Genomic DNA, 6,000 nt, shown 5'->3' on the forward strand with positions numbered 1-6,000 from the left:
AGGTTGTACTTCTCCAGGGAAATGTGTGGATTTATTTTGAAATTCTTTCTGTATTTTAAGGTTATACCTCTTTGGAGAACTGTTTCACCTTATCAGGTTTTGATAAATCTTATTGTTCTATTATTTTTCCTCAGTTTCCCAATTCCATAATAAGAACTCACAGCTCCTAAACTGTCTTTCCCTGATTCAGTTCAGAGTCTCTCCCTTTGTCATCCTTCCTAGACAAAATAGGCCATGCCACCAAGTTCTCCCATAACCTAGTCTATCAACATGTGTTTGACAGATTAGAAGATGTCCCCAGGCCTATTTCCTTCCTAGTTCTGGTCTCTCTCTCACACACACACACAAAAATCCTTTTTTGTATGTGTATCTAGGCAACTAGTCTGATTAGAATGTTCTGGCTAATTGATAGCATCATAGAATCCTTGTAACAGGAGGAATTCCAGAGAAGGCAAACATCTTATCTTAGGACAGATCAGCCCCTGAGACACCTGGGGAAATGGAGGGCTAACTTCTACTTAAGGTTTACTAGGCAAGACCAGCAACCACAAAACAAGGTAAACTGCCCTCATGAGAACCCCACAGACTTTTCCTCTTAGTAAGAGCATGTTTCTCTGCATTTTCTAGCCCTCTGGATACTTTCTCCCAATAACCTTTTGGCCGGAAAGAGCCAATGAACACAGACTCAAGAACCAGTGAAGAAGAAAAGATTATACACACAGAGACACACATGTGGGGGCTTCAAAAGTGCATGAAAAATGGAATGGAAAGATGATGGACTTTTTCCATGAACTTTTTGAAAGATGGTTGTTGTTAGGTGCTGTTCTGACTCATAGTGACCCTATGTACAACACAATGAAACACTGCCTGGTCCGGCACCAGCCTTACAATTGTTATGTGTGAACTCATTGTTGCAGCCACTGTGTCAGTCCATCCTGCTAGGGCTCTTCCTATTTTTTGCTGACCCTTTACATTCCCAACCAGAGTAATCAGTCTTTTCCAAGGGACTGGCCCCTCCTGGCAGCATGTACAAAGTACATGAGACAAGGTCTCACCATTTTTATTAGTTTCTTGTTAAAGCTCTAGGATTTTCTATACATATTCTTGTTAAGTGATGTTGAGTTGGTTACAACCTATAGCGATCCTGTATAGGATTTCTGAGGAGCAGCTGGTGAGCTTGAATTGCTGACCTTGAGGTTCAAACTGATTTTTCAGTCCAGCGCATTAACCCAGCGTACCACAAGGCATCCTTGTTTGATTCCCATTTACAGTGTTTTTGGTCTTTCTCTGCTGAGAATAATGTTAGCTGTGGATATTGTGTATATGTCCTGAATAATGCTAAAGAACTGCTCTTCTATTCCTATTTTGCTGAGTGTTTTTAATAAAGAAGGGGTGTTGGCTTTTGTCAGATGCCTTTTCTGCACCAATTGATATTGTCATTTTCCTTTGTTTTATTTTTGTTGTGGATTATGTCGTTTTTTTCCTGATAATGAACTATCCTTGCATACCTAATATGAATCTCAATTGCTCATGATGTATTATATGTTTTTGGCTAGGATTGTCTTGAGAATTCTTACGTCTATGCTTATGAGGGATATGGGTCTATAATTTCCTTTCTTTGGTTGCTTTTGGTATCAGGGTAATGCTTGCTTCATAGAATGCATTCAAGAGTACTGTATCTTTTTCTACAGTATGGAATAGTTTGAGAAGAATTGGTATCAGTTCTCTGAGTGCTTGATAGCATTCACCAGTGAAGCCAGCCAGGCCAGGGTTTTTTGTCGTTGTTGTTGGGAATTTTTTTTATGAACTGTTTTATTTCTTCTTTTGTGACAGTTTTTTTTTTTTTCTTCTTCAAATTTTCTACTTCAAATTGTGTTAGTTTGTGAGGTAGTTTTCTTATAGTGATTCTAATCATCTTCACTATGTTTAATATGAGAAGGAAAGAGATGGGAAAAAAGATAAGCTATTCACAATGTAGGTAAATAAGAATGATTTGGAGGAGTGGACTAAAGAGCAGGGATTCACTAATACCAAAAGCCACAATTCCAGGAGCAAAAATTCTGTATGTGGCTCAGTTCGCGTGGTCTAGAGTAGATTTTCCAAGCATGTTTTAGATGTAACTAGATGTTTCCAAGTTCTTTAGTCTCTCGAGTCATCCTTTCCTTTTTGTTTTGTTTTTAATTTATTTTATTGAGATAAAATCCACATACTATACAATTCACTCATTTGAAGTATACAATTTACCCTGAAACTGTTGCCTCGGGATCATCTCTAAATCTTAAAACAAAAATATCCCCTGAAGTATTTTCAAAACCAAATGGTACTTTAGCTTAACTAGTAAAAAAGTATCTACCTTGAGCATCATGCCCTTTTAAGAACTTTCTATATAGTATCAAATTGTAAGAGCAACTCAAAAGGGAGCTATAGGGTATAAGCACTGGACTATGAACCACGAGGTCCACAGTTCAAGCCTGCCACTTGCTCCGCAGGAAAAAAATGTGGTTTTCTGCTCCCGTTAAGATATAAAGCCTCAGAAACCCTATCCAGGGTGACTATGAGTCAGGACTGACTTGACAGCACTAAACAACTTAACAACCACAAAAGTTGAATTGGCAAAAGTTGAGTGACAGATATATTTACAATGACATACAAAAAATAGAGTAGCTGGTGAGGCAGGTTCTGTCCAACCAAAGACCTCATGGATTTGGTTCCTTGGTCTAAAGATTTAGGGTTATAGTTTCACGAGACATGCCAGTTAATTGGCCTGATAATGTGTTCTACCTTCCTGTTCTTTGCGTAGTACCTGAGGTCATAAAAGCTTGCAAGCAGCCATCTGAGGTACAGCAATTGGTCTCTCTTCACCTGAAATAAATGTGTGGCTAGCTCTGGTAGCATAGTGGTTAGGAGTCAGGCTGCTAACCTCAAGATCAGCAGTTCAAACCACCAGCTGTTCCATGGGAGAAAGATGAGGCTTTCTGCTCCCATAAAGACTTGTAGCCTCAGAAACCCTGTACAGGGTGGCTGTGAATCAGAACTGACTCCACAGCATGCCACCAACACCACTCCAGGACTCCTGGTGTGACGCTATAGGATGAGCACTGGATTGTGAACCATAAGGTCAGCAGTTGAAACCCACCAGCTACCCTTCGGAAACCCTAAACATGGTGCTATGCGTCAGAAACCAACTCGAAGCCTTTATGGGAGCAGAAAGCCTCATTTTTCTCCTGTGGAGCAGCTGATAGATTGAAACACGCTACCTTGAAGTAAGCAGCCTAATTCATAATCCACTACATTACCCGGGCTCCCTAAATTGACATTGTTGTTGTTGTTGTTAGGTGCCATCAAGTCGGTGTCGACTCATAGCGACCCTATGTACAAAAGAACGAAAAACTGCCCGATCCTGGGCCAACCTCACAATTGTTGCCACGCTTGAGCCCATTGATGCTGCCACTTTGACTTGCAATACTAGATAGGAACTGTAGGGGGCAGTGAGTTTATGTTAATGGGGAGGAACAACTTGAAAAAGGAGGGTGAGCAGGGTTGTTTTAGAGGTAGAAATAGTTGGATTGATGTATAATTTGCTTTGCATATTATCAGTAATAATACAAAATAAAGAAAATTTAAAGAAAAAAAAAATAAAATGATGTATTACCCTGGAATTATCTGCTCCAAAAGACCTTTTTAAAGTGTTAAAAGCAAAGATGTCTCTTTGATGACTAAGGTGCGCTATGGTCTTTTCAATATGAAAACTGGATAATGAAAAAGGAAAATCAGAAGAAAATTGTGGTGTGGAGTCCTGGTGTGGCGCCGTAGGATAAGCACTGGATTGCAAGGTCAGTTTGAACCACTCCTTGGAAACCCTATACAGAGTCTTCATGAGTCATCAATGGCACTTAACAACAACAGCAACATTGGTGAAGAATATTGAATATACCGTGAATTGTCACCACTGAATCCATTGAATCCATTCTAATTCATATTGACCCTCCATGGAGATTCTGAGACTGTAAATCTTTACAGAAGTCGACAGTCATCTTTTACCCACAGAGCAGCTGGTGGGTTTGAACTGCTGACCTTGTGGTTAGCTGCTCAATACCTAACCTACAGCTCTACCAGGGCGCCTTACTGCCGTAAGAATGAACAAATTCAGATTGAAGGAAGTGCAGACGGAATGTTTCCTGAAAGCGACAATGTCAGGACTTGGTGTCGCTTACTTTGGGCATATCACCAAGAAAGACCTGTCTGTAGAAAAAATGTTTGGTAAAATAGAGGCTCAACTTTAAAAATGAGGGAAGCCCTCCATGACATAGACTGATACAGTAGCTGCAACAATGGAGTCAAATGTATTAGAGATTGTGAGGAAGTGATGAGGTTTCGTTCTTTTATACGTAAGGTTGCCATGAGTCAGGCCAACTTAGTAGCAGCTAATAACAGCAGTACAATGTCGAATGGGAATGGACCATTGTCTTGGTCCGATCTAGGGTAGAAGTATCTCTACTTTCTTATGATTAAGTGGGATGTTGCTGTAGTTTTGTTGCTGTTCTCAAATAGACTTTTCCTTCTTTAGCCTGTTGATTTTATGAATTACATTAAGTGATTTGCTTGCGTGCTTGAGATAAATCCCACTTGGTTATGGTGTATAATTCTTTCTTATATAATGTTTAATACATTTTATACATTGTTTTATAAAAAAATGCTAGTATTTCCTTGATGTTTGCATCTGTGTTCATGAGAGATAATGTTTGTCATTTTTCTTACAAATAATGCTTTTGCCTAGAGAGCAAGGTGGCTCTGTGGGATAAGCACTGGACTGTAAACCACAAGGTCAGCGATTAGAGTTCACCAGCCATTCCATAGGAAAAAGATGAGGTTTTTTGCTCCCTCAAAGATTTACAGCCTCAGAAACTCTATACAAGGCCACTGTCAGCCGGAACCAACTCACAGCACTTTAACAACAGCAATAAATGTCTCTGTCTGGTTTGAATATTAAAGTAGTGTTGGTCTCACAGAATGAGTTAGGAAGTTCCTTTCCTTTTATTTTTCTTTCCATTCTAATTGTTGTTGTTAAGTGCCATAGAGTAAGTTCCGACTCATAGTGACCCTGTTTAGGGTTTCCAAGGAGCAGCTGGTGGGTTTGAACTGCTAATATTGTTTTTTTGTTTTGTTTTGTTTTACGAACGAGGCAATTTATTAACCCAGGATCATTTGTTCTAATGTTTTTTGTTGGCAGTTGCCACCTGTCTGGCGTTTCTGTCCAGATCTCTCTGTCCATGAGATGTCAGTTTGTGGCCGCCATCTTGGTCCTCCACCATTTTGAGCCCCTCTTGGGCTTGGAGGACCCGGCGGGTCACACTCTTGGAACCTCGGCTGACGTGGCTGGACATGATGCCGTTTCTCTGCTGACACCAGTAGATCTTGGTCATGGAGCGGACCCCAGCTCCACCTGGAAGGTACAGGTGCCGTGCTGTGGAAGCAGCTCGTGTGTAGAACCAGTTCTTATCATAGGGAGCAAGTTCTTTATTCCTGGCCAGCTTGACAGTGTCTACTCATTCAGGGACTTTTAGCTTCCCGGACTTTTTGAGGAAGGCTGCCAGAGCTCTGACGAACTCCTGCTGGTTCACGTCTTTTACAGTAACTCCAGGCATCGTGCGGCCTCCGTGCTGCTGGCCAGGGGAAAAGGGTTATACTGTTTTTTAACTGATTATTTAAATTGATTATTGACATAGCTAATGTTTACCATATTTGCCATTGTTTTCTATCCATTACTCTGTTCTTTGTTCCTTTTATGTATTTATTTTTTTGTTTTCTACTTGTTTTGTCTTCTTTGGATTTAACTGAGTATTTTGAATGATTCTTTTTCTTTCCTCTCTCAGCATATCAATAATTCTATATTTTCAATAACTTTGTATTTTGAAAAAAATTGAAATCTATAGAAAATGACAATGAAATCTCATTAACTTTTCACCTAAATTCATTCATTGATGATGTTTTTCCACATTT

General features: G+C 39.9%; 1 pseudogene; it reads right to left on the reverse strand.

Moving 5' to 3' along the window:
• Nucleotides 1–5,210: 5,210 nt before the first annotated feature.
• On the reverse strand, nt 5,211–5,669 carry LOC102834117 (annotated as a pseudogene).
• Nucleotides 5,670–6,000: the final 331 nt, after the last annotated feature.

This window comes from Chrysochloris asiatica, unplaced genomic scaffold (genome assembly GCF_000296735.1).
Source record: "Chrysochloris asiatica unplaced genomic scaffold, ChrAsi1.0 scaffold00020, whole genome shotgun sequence".
Lineage (NCBI taxonomy): Eukaryota > Metazoa > Chordata > Mammalia > Afrosoricida > Chrysochloridae > Chrysochloris > Chrysochloris asiatica.